A 19,719-nucleotide genomic window follows, 5' to 3' on the forward strand; every position below is an offset into this window, starting at 1 on the left:
TTGGCGGTCTCGAGAATCCGGACGGGTTTCTCCTCATACGTCAGATCACTGTCAAGCTGTATGGCCTCTAGGGGCACGGTATCTCTCAACGGAACATCGGCCATCTCAGCATGGCATTTCTTCAACTGGGAAACATGGAAGACATCATGAACTCCGGACAATCCTTCCGGCAGTTCCAGTTTGTATGCAACTTCGCCTCTACACTCCAGAATTTTGTAGGGGCCAATGAAACGTGGTGCTAGTTTTCCTTTCACACCGAATCTCTTGATTCCTCGAAGTGGAGACACCCGAAGATATGCTCGGTCTCCCACTTCGTACGTTACTTCCTTGCGTTTGCTGTCGGCATAACTCTTCTGCCTGGACTGAGCTATTTTGAGTCGGTCACGAATAAGCTTGACCTTCCCTTCAGAATCTCGGATAAGGTCGGGACCAAAAAGTTGTCGGTCTCCAACTCCATCCCACATCAACGGTGTTCTGCACCTCCTTCCGTATAGAGCTTCGAAAGGGGCCATCTTCAGACTGGTCTGGTAGCTGTTGTTGTATGAGAACTCGGCATACTGTAAATTGTCATCCCAACTAGACCCATAGTCTAGTGCGCAAGCTCTCAACATGTCTTCCCGAATCTGATTAACTCTCACGGTCTGTCCATCTGTCTGTGGGTGAAATGCTGTGCTGAACTCCAATCTTGTTCCCAAGGTTTCGTGCAGTTGGTGCCAAAATTTTGATGTGAACTGAGTCCCTCTATCGGACACAATGCTCTTCGGTACTCCGTGCAGACATACGATCCTCGTCATATATATCTTGGCCAGCTTGGCACTCGTGTAGGTAGTTTTCACCGGAATGAAATGAGCTACCTTGGTCAAACGATCGACCACAACCCAAATAGAATCATAGCCAGAACGGGTCCGAGGTAATCCTGTGATGAAGTCCATACCAAGCTTTTCCCATTTCCATTCGGGTATCGGCAGAGGTTGGAGAAAACCTGCTGGCTTCTGATGCTCGGCTTTTACTCGCTGACAAACATCGCATATAGCTACGAACTTGGCAATGTCTTTCTTCAATCCTATTCACCAGAAACTTTCTTTCAGATCCAGATACATCTTGGTGTTACCGGGGTGTATCGAGTACGGGGAATCATGAGCTTCCTGAAGTATCAACTTCCTGAGTTCGGGATCATTGGGCACATAGATGCGATCCTCAAACCATAAAGTTCCGTGTTCATCCTCACGAAAACCTTTAGCTTTCCCGTCTTCCATTTTCTGCTTAATCTCGGCTATCTCCTTGTCAGCTTTCTGTGCTTCACGGATCTTTTCCGTAAAAGTAGAATGAATTTCCAATGTGGCAACAAATCCTCTTGGAACTATCTCCAGTTTGAGCTCTCGGAGATCATCGACTAACTCCTGGGGTAATCCTCCCGCTGTGAGCGTGTTCACATAACTCTTGCGGCTCAATGCATCGGCTACAACATTTGCCTTGCCTGGGTGATAATGCAATCTCATGTCATAGTCCTTGATCAAATCTAGCCATCGCCTCTGTCTGAGGTTCAACTCCTTCTGCGTGAAGATATATTTCAGGCTCTTGTGATCAGTGTAAACATCACAACTATTTCCGATTAGGAAATGTCTCCAGGTCTTGAGAGCGTGCACTACGGCTGCTAGTTCCAAGTCATGTGTGGCATAATTCAACTCATGAGGTCTGAGCTGTCTGGATGCATAGGCTACAACTTTGCCTTCTTGCACGAGCACTCCTCCAAGTCCTTGACGAGAAGCGTCACAGTAAACCTGGAAATCCTTCTGAATGTTCGGCAATATCAGCACTGGGGCTGTAACAAGACGTTTCTTCAGCTCTTGAAAACTGGTTTCACATTCCTCAGTCCAAATATACTTGGATTCCTTCTTCAACAACTCTGTCATGGGCTTGGCAATCTTTGAGAAATTCTCAATGAACCTCCGGTAATATCCGGCAAGTCTGAGGAAACTGCGGATCTCCTTGACTGAAGTGGGTGCTACCCATTCGGTGACTGCTGCGACCTTGGCAGGGTCCACTGAGATGACGTGTCCGAGAAATCCGACTTCCTTCAACCAAAACTCACATTTGCTAAACTTTGCATATAGCTTATGCTCTCGAAGCTTCTCCAGAACTAGACGCAGATGTTCCTTGTGTTCCTCTTCGTTCTTGGAGAATATCAGTATGTCATCGATGAACACCATGACAAACTTGTCCAAGTATTCCATAAACACCTTGTTCATCAGATTCATAAAATATGCCGGAGCATTAGTCAGTCCAAATGACATGACTGTGTACTCATACAAGCCGTACCGAGTGGTAGAGGCTGTCTTGGGTATATCCTGTTCACGAATCTTCAACTGATGATACCCGGATCGAAGATCGATCTTGGAGAATATTCGGGCTCCAACTAACTGATCAAACAAATCATTGATCATCGGCAAGGGGTACTTGTTTTTGATAGTCACATCGTTCAATGCACGATAATGACAACCATTCTCAAGGACTTGTCCTTCTTTTCAACCAAGAGCACCGGGGCTCCCCAAGGTGAAGAACTTGGGCGAATATACCCTTTGTCCAACAACTCCTTAATTTGCTTCTTGATTTCTATCAAGTCATTTGCGGGCATCCGATAAGGTCTCTTGGATATCGGGGCTGTTCCGGGTAATAGCTCAATCAAGAACTCAACCTCTCTATCGGGTGGCATGCCCGGCAATTCCTCCGGAAATACATCTGGATACTCCTGTACGATTGGTACCTCCTCCTGGACTACTCCCGTGAGAGAGTTTACTCGCTTACCCCGTGTCGGGCGCTGTGACACGTACTTAATCCGCTTCTGCTCGGGGGTGGTGAGCAAAATAGACTTAAGGGCACAATCGATATTCCCTTCATACTTGGCCAACCAATCCATGCCTAGGATTACATCCAACCCCTGGGACTCTAATACGACGAGGTCGGTGGGAAAATTATGGTTCCCGATGTTGAGACTCAAAGCATGGCATCCTATCCCGGCTGTCATCATGCCTCGTGGGGAACTGACCTTAATAGGTTGGCTGAGGGTTCTAGTTGGCAAACTATACTTTTCCACAACTTCCCTTGATATGAATGAATGCGTTGCACCAGAATCAAAAAGTACCAATACTGGATGTGAATTTAGCAAAAACTTACCAACCACAGTATCGGGGTGATCATAGACCTCTTCCACATCAATGTGGTTCACCTGAGCTCGAGGAAAAGGATTGGGCTTCTTTGCTGCAGAGTTGCCGTTGCCGTTGCCGTTGCCGTTGCCGTTGCCGTTTCCATTTCCCTGCTTATTTTGGGGACAATCAGTGGCATAGTGTCCCTTCTTCTGACACTTGAAGCAAGTGATGTGAGTCAGATCCTTCTGAGCTGGAGCTGAATTTTGCTGAGTGCCAGTACCGCCATTCTTGAAGTTGCTGTTGTTGCGGTGGTTCCCATTTCCTCCATGGTTGTGGCCTCCATGGTTGTGCACAGGGTGGTTATGCTGAACGTGTCCACCAAACTTACCGGATCCAGTCCCGGTATTCCCTGAGTAGGGGGTGTAGCGAGGCTTCTGCTGAGTGCCGGAGTTGAACTTTCCAACCCCATACTTTCGCTTGCGGTTCTCCATCTGCTGATGTTTCCCCTCCAAGATGAGGGCCTTATCAACCAGCTCCTGGTAGTTGTTGAAGGTGGCTACCGTCAACTGAATGCTCAGCTCATCATTCAGTCCTTCCAAGAACTTTTCCTACTTGGCCGCATCATCGGCCACATCTCCAGGTGCATAACGGGCGAGCATGCTGAAATCATCAACGTACTGGGCCACAGTGCGATTCCCCTGGCGTAAGTTGCGAAACTCACGCTTCTTCAGACTCATTGCACCAGCTGAGACATGCGCGGTGCGGAAGGCTTGCTTGAATTGCTCCCAAGTGACTCCAGCAATGGGATAAGTGGTGGTGTAGTTCTCCCACCAAGCAGCTGCAGGGCCTTCAAGTTGATGCGCGGCAAAACGCACCTTCTCAGCTTTAGAACAACCAGCGGTGACGAGTTCACGCTCCATCTTGCGGAGCCAATCATTTGTCGCAATGGGCTCAATGCTGCTGGAGAAAGTTGGAGGGTTCAACCTCAAGAAACGGGTGAGGTTATCAGCCTGGGGTGGATGATGGTTGTTGTTGTTCTGGTTCTGGATGATCAGCTGCATCAGGGTGTTTTGTTGCTGGATCAACTGAGTGAGTTCCGGCGGGAAGTTCGACTCAGGGGCGCGTCTTGGAGGCATCTGATGTTTGTAGAGGGGTGAGATTAGCATAGAACAATGGTCTAAGAGGAATTACACTACCCATATGAATGCAACACACAAGTATCACACCACACATTTCATTCAATATTATCACAAAGGTTCACACGGGGATACAAAATCGATAATCCTAAACATCGGCCTAACACGTAAAACGATAAAGTAAATTTGGTGGTCTAGTCTAAGTGTCCTCCTCAGAATAGCATGGTGTCGGGTCCTTCGGTGGAGCTTTCTTCATAGTCCTCGTCGTTGCTGATCACGGGGGCTACGTCTCCTTCGGGATGAAGGTTCTCGCCCATGTCCAGTTCCTCCTCCAGGTATGCAACTCGAGTCTTCAGCTTCTCGATCCGCTCCAGAAAGTCCTTCACTTCTAGTTCATGTTCATAGTGGGCTTCCCGGGCTGCATCTTCAAGGTCAAGCTCGCGGAGTGATAGTTGCTTGATCTTCCTGGCGTCCTTGATCGCGTGATATTCCAGAGTTCCGCTGTGCTTCTCCAAGGTCTGGGCATAAGACAAGAGAGCGTCATTGGTCTTGCTTGAGATGATGTCTCCGTCTTCATTTCTCCGGGATACGGCGAATAGGTCTGGAGAAATAGGGCAGCCTTTGTATTCATCCTTGATACGTCCGAGGGCACAATGGATCGCCATGTCCCTTCCGAGAATCCAGTTGGGTGCGATGAACTTGAAATCCATCGGCTCAGTGCGCGGCTGGAATGTCCTTCCGGGAATATGCACCTCGATCCTGTAGCGTGAATCCTCCGGGTAAGACGAAGTTGGCTTCCCTGTGATAGACGGCAGAGCAATACTCAAATCCTTGGTGATCTGCACCAGCTCCTTTCCGAACGGCATAGTGGTGTCGGGCTGGCAAAACTCCGTGAACTTAACAGGGATGAAGGTGGCCATCTAAACATTGGAAAATCGGAGAGAAGTCAGAAATGATCAGAAGAGGAAATAGAATATATAAGAGAAAATAGTTTTCTTCCTAAGGCTTTTCCAATCCTAGAGGTTACGTCCTAAGGTCAGCGTGTGCTCTGAATACCATTTCTGTAGCGACCCGACTCAACGAGTCAAGCCTCTGGTGTTTCTGTACCATCCCAAGATCATGCTGGTACACACACAATACATAATGTATATATTCAAGAGTGCAATCACACAGCTTTATTAATCGAAATCTCGTAAAGAGTACTTTATTACAATAAAGGAGTACAATAAAGTGGCTGAAGGCCAACTCATGAGATTATCTAACGAAGACTAAGCGGAAGCATCAGGTAGGCGAGTCCATCCGACTCCAAGGGCATGTCGCTGAGCGTAGAACCGTAGCCTCACTCCTGGTCGGAAAAGTACTCTGCAACATGATACATTGCAGCCGTGTAGGTCAGCATATTGAATATGCCGGCAAATCATCAAAGAGAGGGGTAAAATAATAATCAACTATCTCTACATGCATATTTGGCCGGTGGAGCTAAGTTTTGCATAAAGCCAGTTTTATCCTACAACAAAAGGGGTCGAAAGCAAAATATTACTACATGTTTGTTGTTAACGAGATGGTTCCGCCAACCAGTTCTCGTACCCGAATAGTTGTTAACACCCACATCATTATTAAGTTGTGTCGAGAGTTCAGGGGAAATTCAATGCCTTCGGCTCAAGTTGTCCATGACCGTGGACACGGCTAATCGATTAGGTTGAGTACTCTGCAGAGTTTTGCACACGTTCCCCACAAGATTTGATCGCCTCCGAGTATGTCCTCGCACTTCAAGGTGTTTGAAGACCGGATGATCAGAACATGGTCTTTCAACGGGTCCCTCTGAATCCCTGTCGGTGCCCATCCATTCCTACCGTTCGTCTACATCTGCTAGCACCGCCTGTCCAGAGTCGCCGTGTTGTCCAACCAAGCCAGAGCCCATAATGACTTGTGGCTGTGCAGGTAAGCCTTGAGTCTTGAAGTCTCCGTCCGTCCCTTTGAGCCTGGGTGAAGCTTTCCGCAGGATGACATGGCCTCTCCAGCATCCCGGGCATCCACTGGGTTCTCCAGGGAGCCGATCAACCGTCCTTCACCCAGTGTTGCATTGCGTCCGAGGTCTTGAAAATTTTGTCTTAGTCCGGTCTTGATTATAATATCAATCTCGCATCACTCGTGGCATACACTCAACCGATAACCCGTCTACTTAAGCATAGCAAATATAACATTGTCGTCCCGGGGCCAAGTGTCGGGGTTGTTGTGTTCCTACCACATGATACTACAACTATGACTAAAGTTTCCAATTACCTAGGCAGCATGCAAATAGGGCAAAGAAGGTGATCTACTATGCATTGAAAACATAGGTAAAAATAACATGATCAAAGATGACTTGCCTTGATGATAGTTGTCCTGCCCGAGCGTCTCTAAGTAACACGCTTCGCACTCCGGATGATCTACCGATACAAACACAAAGCACACCATAAGCAATTCAACATGCCACAAGTAAAAATAACATCACATGCAATGATTTGCAAAAGACTACGCAAAAGAATTTATCGCGCGACGCTAAGGCAGAAACTTGTTTCTGTTGAAAACACCAGTAAAAATACTTTAAAAATTCTGAAAATTCTACCACAGTAAGATTTTGTCACTAGAAAATAGTAGCAAAAAGAATCAACTCAATATCATTTTTCAAACTACTGGAATAAGCAAAACAGTGTTTAAACTAAATCTGCTCTAGCTTATATTTAAAAAATTCAAACACAGACAAATTATATGTTTTTAAAAACTACAGGAAATTTGTGAGCGACTGGAAAAATAGTCAATGTCATTGGACGTAGGGATAAAAAGTTGTGGCCAAAACAAGATTGAAAGTTTCTGTTTTTGCTATCAAAACAGAAAAACTGATGCTATTAGTACTAACACGTGGCAAGCTGCGGTGGTGTTTGTTTCTACGCTTCGGGCAAACGGCCGAGCTCTAACAAAGGTGCTGGTTAATTCCTAAGTGAAAAAATAAAACCCACTGGTTTTTTGAGAATAACCGAAGGGTTACTAGTGTTCTAATCTTGGCCGTTGCATGGAGATCTAAAGGCTGGAATCTAATGCATGCAAATAAAGAGAGAGAAGGGAGGCTAGCTACCTGCTGCTGCTGTTTTCACCGGTGGAAAGAGAGTTGGCCGGCGGGGAGGAGGGAGTAGCTCCGGCGGTGGAGACGTCGGGCGGCGGGGTTCCTCCTCCGCGGGGGGGGGGGGGGGGGGAGGCGGCAGTGGAGGGGAGAGCTCGGTGAGCTCCTCCTGGCGAGGCGAAGTGGCAGCCTTCGGGCTGCTGCTGCTGCTCGCGGCGGCGGCTAGGGCGGCGACGGGGTGAGGTGGCGGTGGTGGCTAGGGTTGGGGAGGGGTGGCGGTAGGAAGGGGTTTATATAGCCCTTGGGGAGGGGTGGCTATGGAAGGGGAGGGAGCTCGCGGGAAGGAGATCGCGGGAGAGAAGGAGAGCTCGGTTCCTGGGCAGAGAAAAGAAAGGGAGGGAGGAGAAGATCGCGTGGGGCTTGGGCAGGAGAAAAGAGGCAAGGCAGGAGAGAATAAGGGAGGAGAGGCTCAGGTGGGAGAAGGAAGGAGGGAGAAGAAAGAAGGAAGGAGGAGAGGGAACCGGGGAAGGAGATCACGGGAGAAGAAGAGCTCGGTTCGGTCCCTGGGAAAGAAAGAGAGGAGAGGAGAGGAGAGAAAACGTGGGGGAGAGAGAGAGGATTGGGGACGTGGGGTTGTGCATGGGATGCATGCTGGTTACGTGCGTGCATGCCTTGGTGCATGTGGGGCTCGGTGTAAGGCTGGGCTGAGCCCCTTTGGCTCGGCCTGGCAGGTTTCCTTTTTTTTTGAAAAAAAGAACAAACAACAGCAAAAGAAAAAAAACAATAAAAATATATTTCCTAGCTAACAAATACTAGAAAAAAATAGGTACTAATATATATATATACACTAGAATACTTAGGAGAAAAACAAAACAGAAATATATACAACTAATATATATATAATATATATAGGAACCCTAGTTCCACCTAATGCAAAACTTTCGAAAAATGAGTTTTATGCAATAGGTCACACAACTCGATTGAAAAACTCAACAAAAAAATACTTCGGAGTTTAGAAAATTTGAAAACCAAATTGGTGACTTTAACTCACAGGGGAGAAGTCATATTATCTCCACTCCAATAAATTGCCCGTAGTCACATAACGATTAGAATTTTCAGAAGAACACAAATATGCATAAAATATGAGATGCATATGAATGATCTATAAACATCTGAATTTAAGAAAATTGGGATGTTACAGTAAGCATCTTTGCACTTATCCCAAGAATCGATACTATTTTTAGGCAAAGAAGAAAACCAAGTTTTTGCATGATCTCGCAACGAGAAAGGAAAAAGTTTCAACTTAATCACGTCATTATACACATCTCTTTTCTTTTGCATATCACAAAGCTCAATGAAGGTATTGTGATGGGATGCGACATCTTCACTAGGAAGGCTAGATAATTGCTCTTTCATAACAAGATTCAGCAAAGCTGCGTTGATTTCATACGATTCCGCACTAGTGGCGGGAGCAATCGGAGTACTAATAAAATCATTATTATTAGTGCTCGAGAAGTCGCAAAGTTTGGTGTTTTCAGCCATGATGACTTCAACAAACAAACAAGCACACAAGCAAGCAAGAAAACCGGCAAAGGGAAACGACAAAGGCAAAAGAAAACGGCGAAGGAGAAAGGCAAATGAAAACGACGAATGTGAAGTGGGGGAGAGGAAAACAAGAGGCAACTGGCAAAAAAGTAAATGCAGGAGATGAGATTGTGAGACCTAGTTGGATAGATCTTGATCTCTCCTCCCCGGCGACGGCGCCAGAAATACTTCTGATGTCAGCTGTGCTTCCCTGGCAACGGCGCGAGGAATAGTCGTGTCGACGGCACCAGGAATCCTTCTGCCGCGGCTATGCCTTAAGGGACTTCCTAGGCAAATATGCAAAGGATTTCCCCCGTGGCCTTGGAGCCTTGCGTTGGTGTTCCCTCGAAGCGGATAGGGTGATGTGGCATAGCGGTGTTAAGTATTTCCCTCAGTTTGAGAACCAAGGTATCGATCCAATGGAGGAGTATCACAAGATCCTGCACAAACACAAAAAGCTTGCTCCCAACGCTATGAAGGGGTTGTCAATCCCTTATAGATTGTTCGCCAAGTGAGAACTGAAAGCAACAAAGTAACAAAGCAAAGTAAAAGCGAAAGTGGAAACGATAGATGTGAATAGACCCGGGGGCCGTAGTGTTTACTAGTGGTTTCTCTCATGAAAGCAAGTAGACGGTGGGTGAACAAATTACTGTCGAGCAATTGATAGAACCGCGCAAAGTCGTGACGTCATCTATGGCAATATTATATCTATATGCATCACGTCCAAAACAAGTAGACCGATACTTTCTGCATCTACTACTATTACTCCACACGTCGACCACTATCCAGCATGCATCTAGTGTATTAAGTCCAAAAGAACAGAGTAACGCCTTAAGCAAGATGACATGATGTAGATGGACAATATGATATCAACGACAGAGCCCATCTTGTTACCCTTTATGGCAACTACTTAATGTGTGCCTTGCTGCCCCTACTGTCACTGGGAAAGGTCACCACATGGTAAGAACCCAAAACCAAGCACTTCTCCCATTGCAAGAATCATATATCTAGTTGGCCAAACAAAACCCAAGACCCGGAGAGACTTACAAGGATATAAAATCATGCATATAAGAAATCAGCAGAGACTCAAATATATATCATAGATAATCTGATCACAAATCCACAATTCATCGGATCTCGACAAACACACCGCCAAAGAAGATTACATCGGATAGATCTCGATGAAGATCATGGAGAACTTTGTATTGAAGATCCAAGAGAGAGAAGAAGCCATCTAGCTACTAACTACGGACCTGTAGGTCTGAAGTGAACTACTCACGAGTCATTGGTGGGGTGATGATGATGATGAAGAATCCCTCCAATTCCAAAGTCCCCTTCGGCAGGGCGCCGGGAAGGGTCTCCAGATGAGATCTCGTGGAAACGGAAGCTTGCGGCGGCGGAAAAGTATTTTCGTGGATCCCCTGATTTTTTGCTGTATTTTAGGGAATATATAGGCCAAAGCTCTAGGTCAGGGGGCGCTCAGGGAGGCCACAAGCCCTGCCACCACCGCCTCCCCCTGGTGGCAGAGTGGGGGCTTGTGGGCTCCCTGGAGCCCTCCTGGCTTGGCCCACAGGCCCCCTGATCTTCTTCCGTTCGGGAAAAAATCATTTCGGGGATTTTATTCCGTTTGGACTCCGTTTCAAAATCAGATCTGAAAAGAGCCAAAAACACAGAAAAAACAGGAACTGGCACTTGGCACTGAATTAATAAGTTAGTACCAAAAAAGATATAAAAGGTACATAAAACATCCAAAGATGACAAGATAACAACATGAAACCATCAAAAAATTTAGATACGTTTGAGACGTATCACCTACCACCGGTGACGTGCCTCGACCGTAGGGTGAGGTCCACATGCCGACATGGCATGACTCACTTTATAAAACATAATTTTGCGGGTCGTGTCAGTCCAGGGCTGTTTAGGTGTGTGTCGGGTTGTGTCGTACCCGGGTCGGTCTGTTGGCCACCTATAATCAGGTCTGTGGCGCGTAAAATACCATGCTATTTAGCAAAAATTATCGGGTGTATGTGGAGATATTTCATCACCCCCCGTCGCCAAGTTGCCAGGACCGGTGTACATAAGTTATCGGGTCTATGATGTGTGAGTTACCATGCTATTCACACAAAAGTTACTGATAGGATATTTCATCAACTCTCCCTGCCTCGTCACCAAAATTACCATGACCGAGGTACATAAGTTATCAGCTACATGATGTGTGAGTTACCATCTATTCACACAAACGTTACCACTACTAGAAAAAGGCCTGCTAGTGGCGCACCTGTTTTGGCTACTAATGGCGCACTATAGGTGCGCCACTAGCATCACGCCATTAGAATTTTTTACTAATGGCGCACCACAGGTGTGCCATTAGTATCTGGTATACTAATGGCGCACCAGGCAGTGCGCCATTAGTATAGCTCATGGTGCGCCATTAGTATCTGGTATACTAATGGCGCACCAGGCAGTGCGCCATTAGTATAGCTCATGGTGCGCCATTAGTATCTGGTATACTAATGGCGCACCAGGAAGTGCTCCATTAGTATAGCTCATGGTGCGCCATTAGTATGCCTCCGAGGGGCCATATCTACCCATGTGCTCTGGCTTACTAATGGCGCACTAGTTGACGATGCGCCACTAGTGTGCTTTTGCAGTGCGCCACTAAAGTGCTGAGTGGTGTGCCACTAGTATGAATATTAGGTATTATTTTTTTTTCTTCTGATATTTGCACAGATTACAAAACATATTATTGCACAGAATATAGAGAGCACAACATATAAACAACAGATTTATCGAATACAATAGAAGATTAGTCTCCGGATACAATTCATCATATTAGTCTCTGAATTTAAAATACCGAACAAAGTTAGAACACTACAAGTCTCGAGACCGCGAGTAGCGAGTTTGTCTTCACATTACAAGTCGATATCGATCATTTAAACTACCATCACATAGATGAGAGCTGCGGGCATCACTACCATCTGTGCATGCGCTGCCATCATCAGTGGTGGCATCCTCGGCGGCACCATCAGTGGTATCATCCCCGACGTCACTAGGGGTTGCGTAGTCGGGATCGGTGTCTTCCGCGGCGTCCTCATAGCGGTGAGGTTCTTCCTCCATCTCCTGGGACAGCTCCCAAAATGCCTTGCCCGAACCGCCAGCCTCATCGTTGTGGGCCATGTTTCACTCTAAATAGGAAAAAAATTTGGTCAAAAAGTTGGTTATTGTCAAGGAACAAGATCATGGTCTCATCATTTAGGGTTTGTCGACACCGAGGCATCCTAAAAGCTAAGTTTTATCATTTAGGGTTTGTCAACGCCGAGGCATCCTAAAAGCCTAAGCTTTCATCATTTAGGTTTTTATCGACACCGAGGCACCCTAAAAGCCAAGGTTTTATAATTTAGGGTTTGTCGACACCGGACCATAGGGACAACAAGACAAGCCTTGTGGACGGACATGCAATGGGGTGTAGACATGAGAATATGGATTGCACAAATAAATGGTGCATGCACTACAAAAAGGAGCCCAACATAGAATTGCAATCACATCCTCAAGCAAGATGATGATCAGTCACAATAACACAAGGCCGCCACCACACACCCAAACAATAAATCGCCAACGGCTCGATTCCTAGCCGTTATTTATGTCCTGATTGTGAGTGTGTGTGTGTGAGAGAGAGAGAGAGAGAGAGGGTTATGTATGTCCTGATTGTTCTACTTGGTAACAAAAGACTATGCAAAAGTTAAAGAAAACTTAAAAAAAATTAGGCATATAAAGCATAGCAGTATATGTTCATGTTCCTGAGCCAATGAGTAAGCTAGTGTAGATTAGGAGCCCCCTGGATTTTTTATAGTAGAATAAAGCTACAATTTTTCTTCTCCAATTTATGCCTTTTTTCGACTAATCACCAACCAATACGCTCAAATAGAATGACGATGTTCATAGAAATTTATCTAATCGCGACAACATAACAAGTAAGCTATGTACATGGCAGGAAGGGGAAGAGGCATGCCTGGGCCGTCTAGGATCTACAGGCCGTCGGGGGCGGGGGGGGGGGGGGGGGGGTGGTGGGTATGGAGGGGGGGAGGGGATTACCACAGCAGGGAGGTCCCAATCTTCTGTTCCAGGTGTAGCTTCACTTGTCTGCAATTACAAAAGTAATTTTCTTTATGGGTCACTCGAGTCAATCAATCAGCAGGAGAAAGATTGCAATTTAAAAGGATCCTCAGGTCAACCAACAAAAGTTTGCACAGGGAAAGGATCCTCAGGTCAACCAACAAAAGTTTGCACAGGGAAGGAAACATGCAGCGACATTATAGCTACACACGGACTGATTCAGGAGTATGGTGCTACAAGAGACACAACCGCTGAAAAGAAAAGATCCAGTATCCGTCGAAAACATCAGGATTCAGGAAACGCCCAACCAACCTGGCCTCACATAAGCAAAACATATATTTCTGTCCAATTTAAGCAGGGTAGTAGGCGGCCATCATGCACGTATATGAAGAACATAAGTACTAATATGCACAGAGTGAGAGAGAGAAGACTATGCATATCAAATATATGTTCTTGCTCCTGAGCAAACTAGTAAGCTGGAAAGCAGTGAATAGTTCTCCAAACACAAGCACCAATAAAATTGCATATAACTAACACATGTATACCATGAAGGTAGCAGTTCCAACAATAGCTCAATGCTGAAATCTTTTGTAGGAAAAAAGATCTGCTTACATGATTGATGTCATACAACAAATAAGACACCATATTGGGTACCGTGAATAAAAGCGAGGTTTAGTTTTGGTAAATACCAGACCTAGCCAGTAGATAGTAACCAATAGGACACCATTTTTTTTTTCCAATCAAATTCGGTTCAAGTGTGGTTATTCCTATGCTTGAAGTTTGAATAGTATTTGACCTCCAAAATGTCAGCAAATATCACAAGAACAAGCACCAGGAGATAACTGTTACTGGCAGGTCAACATCAAGATTTGGTTATTAAGACAGTGAGGCTGGTTATTAATTCTACCAGAAGAAGCACAAATGTTGGCATCACAGAGAGCACATCACAAGATCTGATAACCCAAGAACTACGCAAAAGGCCAGTTCAAAGACCGACCTGACGTTCTGGGAAAGATAACTGTAGACATCATATATCTGATCATTGTAGCCTCTGCTCAACATCTCAGTGGCTTCATCCTATTATGAAATAAAATTAGCCATGTTAGAATCATTGAACTTAAACAAATTAAAAAAACAAATACAGAATAACAAAAGCAATCTAACCAGGACTCGGAGCTTAATGGCTCTTGTGCCCAAGGTCCTTCCCTTGATCATATCACATACTCTGCCCGGGGTTTCTGAGACAGCATGCACTCCAGAGTCAGGCTTCCTAATATCCTCGCCAATACTTTTAACACCAACACAGGATATCTATCTGTTTGTGTGGCAGGTTCCCTAGTTGGTGACCATATAATAATTGCCTGCATCCTACATTGTACCCAACATTAACTTCAGCTTCACTATTTTGGAGCAAGTGCTATATATACATTATCAAATCTAGTGCATTAGAGATACTCCCTCTATAAATTAGTAATATTAGATCACTACTTTAGTGATCTATAAGTGATCTTATATAACTTCACATAAGGAGTACTAAACAATGGTGAATCGCACAGTAACGGCACATAAAGTGGAACTGACAAGGCATCAAGGTCATCACACTGTAAAATGTGCAAGACATTTGCAGAGGCATGTGCATATGTATCCAGTGTACTAGAAACTAGTAGAACTTTACTATTTTAACAGGTTCCACGAATCTATTTTGAATCAAGTGCGTATGCTTCATATCGCAACTGATGAATTACTAGGTTAAATGATGGTGAAACACACAGTAAAAAGAGTCAGAAAATGAGACCAGTGTATATCGTCAAAAGCAGATGGATGGACTCCAATGTTCTCACGGATTCCAGAAATCTGTGCCGAAATCACGCATGCCACCAGAAAATCCAGAACATGGACGGCCCCGCACATGAACGAATTACGCGGATGAGACGAACAATCACCCAACAAAGCAGTTTGATATTAATCCAAGACGAGTAGGTAAATGAGCCCTAAAATCCAAGTCTTTGGCCAACCAATCACCTGACCAAAAAATGTGACAATCCAGCGACGGTAGCAGGGGGAGGGGGTGTGGATGGGTTGGGCTTACTCCTGGATGGGTTGTACGGAGAGGGAGAGTATGGAGGTCTTGTCGGTTCCCGACTGGGCCTGGGTGTTGTTGACGTCGCGGATGGTCAAAACTCATGACTGCAACTTGCTGCGGGTTCGGGATATGGTTTGTATAGGATTAAGCAAGCGGTTTTGTACAAGGTGTGTCTGTATAAATATATTCGAAATATGTCCAGTGTGATCATATTTTTCTATGGGCAACCATGTCTATTAGGTAAAGCTTCAATAACTCAAGGAACGACAGAAAAATCTGGAAGCTAAGCTGATGACAGTGGCAGCGATACATGGAGTATTCAGACAATAGACATTTTGCTTCAGAGATATTTGGATCTCAAATTGAATAGTATATATATGTGGTTCAAGACAGAACGTTGTCGACCTACTTGTGGTGATAAGTGCTCTGAACTATCACAATAGACATTGAAGCCTCTTCTCCGGAATGAACAAACACTGGAGCCATTAGGAACATCACAATCATCGCAATACAGGTATGTTGCAAAATAAGTGAAGGAATCGGAATTGAGTACATGGCTGGATTTCATAACCCTGGCGGCTACGTACCGAGGAGTTCAAAATAACTTCGCTTGGCAGATAACAATGGTAGCAATACTTGGTCTGGTGGATTTGGAAGCTGCAGGGAACACAATCATCTTTGACTATGAGCAATAGAATATGTAATAGATGCTTCAGATATATTGAATATCAAACAGAATATGTGGCGGTTCAGGAAAGATGAAACATTATCGGCTTATCAGGCTTACACAAACAATACTCGATAGAAACTACCGCGGAACTAGTCGTCCAACCCAAACAAGACACAAGTTTGCTGAAACCGCGCACTTGACAACAGGCAGACATGTCCACAAGATACAGGGACCATGGATTGCGCCAAAAATGGACACTGGTAATAATCTAACAGAGGCAAGCAGTTTCAGTACATCTTGTCTAAGACAGTATCACTACATCGGAGACTGGCCGATCGGCGCTGTCATGGAAGCATCGTTCATGATTAGATGCAGCAGCAGCGGCACGCAGGTAGCGGTGAGGGGTGCACGGCGGGTGGGCAGTATCTTTCGAGGACCTTGGCGAGGGTCTGTATGTAGCAGTCTATCATCTGGTGCTTGGAGGCGCCCTCGCCGCCGGGCTTCTCCATGACGATGAGCCAGTACTGTCATGTGGATGTTGTGGCCGAGACGCCCGTGCCGGGCAGCCAACGCATCATGTTGTCCACACCGTTCATCGTCGCACGTAGCTACCTCGCTTGTCACCCGCGTGCTTGTGCGCTGCCGCCGCCGCCTCGTCACGCACCCGCACTAATCGGCACTTTGTATCTGACAACTACCTATTTATCTAAATAAATGGTAGCTCTTGACAACAAATATTTATCCATCTCCAATTCAGGCGTCAGTCACATTGCGAGCAAATAATAAGAACAACATCGCAATTAGCATTGACAGGAATTTGGTAATTGATTTAGAATAGAGCGCAAGGGAGTAACACATGTCCAGAACTCAAAATGAAATCCGGATGAGCAGAAAAGGATTATGATCGGTACCTCTGTATAGGTCCACGACTGTGGCTGCCCAGGATGAGCAGATCAACATTCAACTTGTGTGCATCTTGACATATGGTTTCCTTGGGATCACCCACCTCGATGACGGTCTCTGCATCAACCTATGCAAAAAATACCCGACGTTAGCTAACAGAGATGGCGAACATATCGTCGAATCAGCATAGGGCATATTCAGCATACCTTTCCTGAAGATAGCAAAGAAGCGACGCCTATGGGGACAAAAATGGCGCCAACAAGAATAAACACAGAAATGACCTGTATAAACATAAGCGCAATCGTTTGTGAGGCGGTCCTCTCGAGCTAAATCTTATTCAGACCAGACAGGATGTGCTGTCGACCTACCCATTTTGGGGTGAGAATCGGTTTGCAAGCCGGGAGCTCCTGCTGCGTGAACTTGGAATCTGCTTACACGAAAGGGAACCGATGAATAAACTTCATGAAAATTTGGCAGTTGCACCTATACTTTATTTGGCCAAGCATAGCATGTGATTCTAAATTAAATTTCAGCCATGACTTGGTTTGATGAGCCGAAGCTCAAGCTCCGGCTCTAATGGCTAAAGTCAACTCCTGGTTTTAACACATGGGGGCAAGCATAGTGATTAGCCCAATCAAACCTCACAGGATTGCATCTTGTGCACAGAGGAAAGGCGATTTTGCCAAAGCCCAAGCAAAAGGAAGAAAGAAAGATATCTCACACTTGGGCTTCCTGGAGGCCCCCCTGGGCGCGCCCCCGTCCCCGGATCCGCCGAAGCTCGACCCGGTGGCGTCGCTGCTGTTCATCCCGCCGAACGACCGGTCTGGCCGCCGAGAAACGTCACCCTCCGGCGAACAAGCCTCCCCGCCGACAGCCGGCTCCCCGGGCAAACCGAAATGCACGCGCCTTGTCTTGCGCGTACGTGCTCCACGCTCGAGGTTTCGCGGGTGAGGAGATGGGGAGGAGGGCGGCAATGGGGGAGGGGGGCAGCTCTACTTGGGGCGGCGGCGGCAGCGCACGAGCACGCGGGAACGACGTCGGCACGACGGGGAGCTCTGCACCTAACCCTAGGTCGCCAGCCCCCCTTGGGCCATGGGGACGAGCGGGAGAGGGAGGGAGGGGGGAGGAGAAGGGAAGGAGACTAACCCAGGGGTCGCGCGGGGAGGTACCCGACGCCATCGAGGAGCGCGTCCGACAAGGCGGCCGCCGCTGGGAGGGAGAGCAGGAGAACGGGAGGGATACAGGGGAGAGCCACCTCGACTTGGTCGATACGGGCACAGGGGCCGCACGGGGATTTTAGCGGAGGTGATAGCAATGACGCATCCCGAGGGGTGCGCCATTAGTGATTTTGCAAAATTTTTTTATAGTAGTGGCGCACCACCTACAAATGCGCCATTAGTAAGGGTTACTAATGGCGCACCATTAGTAGTTTTGCAAAAAAAAAATATAGTAGTGGCGCACTAGGTGAGTGGTGCGCCATTACTAGTTAAACTAGTAATGGCGCACTCTGTCCCGGTGCGCCATTAGTAGTTTTGCAAAAAAAATAGTTGTGGCGCACCGAGTGTGTGGTGCGCCATTAGTGTCCATCACACTAATGGCACACCTGCACATGGTGCGCCACTGCTATATAGTAGTGGCGCACTACTTGTCTGGTGCGCCATTAGTGTCTATATCATCTATAGCCCTTTTCCTAGTAGTGTACCGGGGGATATTTGATCAACCCTCCCCCGATACCAAAGTTATCACGACCGAGGTGCATAGGATATCAGGTCTGCGGTGTGTGAGTTACCATGTTATTCACATAAAAGTTATCCTGGGATATTCCATCAACCTTCCCTGCCCCCTCTCCCTCGGCGCCAAAGTTACCAGGATCGGGGTATATAAGTTATCAGATCTGTGATGTGTGAGTTACCATCTATTCACATAAAATTTATCGGGGGATATTCTCACCCCCGCCACGCTCGCGAAAATTACCCAGGGTATACTATGTGTGAGTTACCATGCTATTAACATTAAAGTTACCATGGGTATATTTCATACCCCCCGCCCCGCGCGCGAAAATTACCCAGGGGTGTACATAAGTTATCATGTCTTGGGGACGTAAAAAGTCATGTTATCTGCATATAAGTTATCGTGGTGTGTTTCAACAACTCCCTGCTACCTCTTGAGCTTGCGTTGGTTTTTCCCTTGAACCTGAAAGGGTGATGCAGCACAGTAGTGATATGTCTCCAACGTATCAATAATTTTTGATGGTTCCATGCTATTATCTTGTCAAATTTGGATGTTTTGTATGCCTTTTATATCTTTTTTGGGACTAACTTATTAACTTAGTGCCAAGTGCCAGTTCCTGTTTTTTCCGTGTTTTTGACCCTTTTCATAGGAGAATATTAAACGGAGTCCAAACGGAATAAAACCTCCGAAAAGATTTTTTCCGGAACAGAAGATACGCAGGGAGCGTGAGAACCAAGGCAGAGGCCACCAAGGGAGGCCACAAGCCCCCTAGGCACGGCCAGGGGGCCCCGCGCCTAGCAGGCTTGTGCCCCCCTGTGGCTCCTTTGCCCTACTTGTTCCGCCTATAAATCCCCGAAAAATCCAAAACCACGGGAGAGATCCAGGAAAATACTTTTCCGCCGCTGCAAGCTCGTGTCTCCGCAAAATCCCATCTGGGGCACGTTCTGGTGCCCTGCCGGAGGGGGGATTCGAATACAGAGGGCTTCTTCATCAACACCATTGCCTCTCCGATGATGCGTGAGTAGTTCACCATAGACCTTCAGGTCCATAGCTAGTAGCTAGATGGCTTCTTCTCTCTCTTGGATCTTCAATACAAAGTTCTCCATGATCTTCATGGAGATCTATCCGATGTAATCTTCTTTTGCGGTGTGTTTGTCGAGATCCGATGAATTGTGGATTTATGATCAGATTATCTATGGATCTTATTTGAGTTTCTTCTGATCTCTTATATGCATGATTTCATATCCTTGTAA

General features: G+C 46.3%; 1 long non-coding RNA gene across 1 annotated transcript; it reads right to left on the reverse strand.

Moving 5' to 3' along the window:
• Positions 1-16,947: 16,947 nt before the first annotated feature.
• Positions 16,948-17,495, reverse strand: LOC123446740. Its single transcript, XR_006631431.1, has 3 exons — positions 17,457-17,495; positions 17,104-17,162; positions 16,948-17,016 (listed from the first exon to the last, which is right to left on the reverse strand). It is a non-coding gene; the product is annotated as an uncharacterized LOC123446740 (long non-coding RNA).
• Positions 17,496-19,719: the final 2,224 nt, after the last annotated feature.

The sequence above is a fragment of the Hordeum vulgare genome, chromosome 4H (genome assembly GCF_904849725.1).
Source record: "Hordeum vulgare subsp. vulgare chromosome 4H, MorexV3_pseudomolecules_assembly, whole genome shotgun sequence".
Lineage (NCBI taxonomy): Eukaryota > Viridiplantae > Streptophyta > Magnoliopsida > Poales > Poaceae > Hordeum > Hordeum vulgare.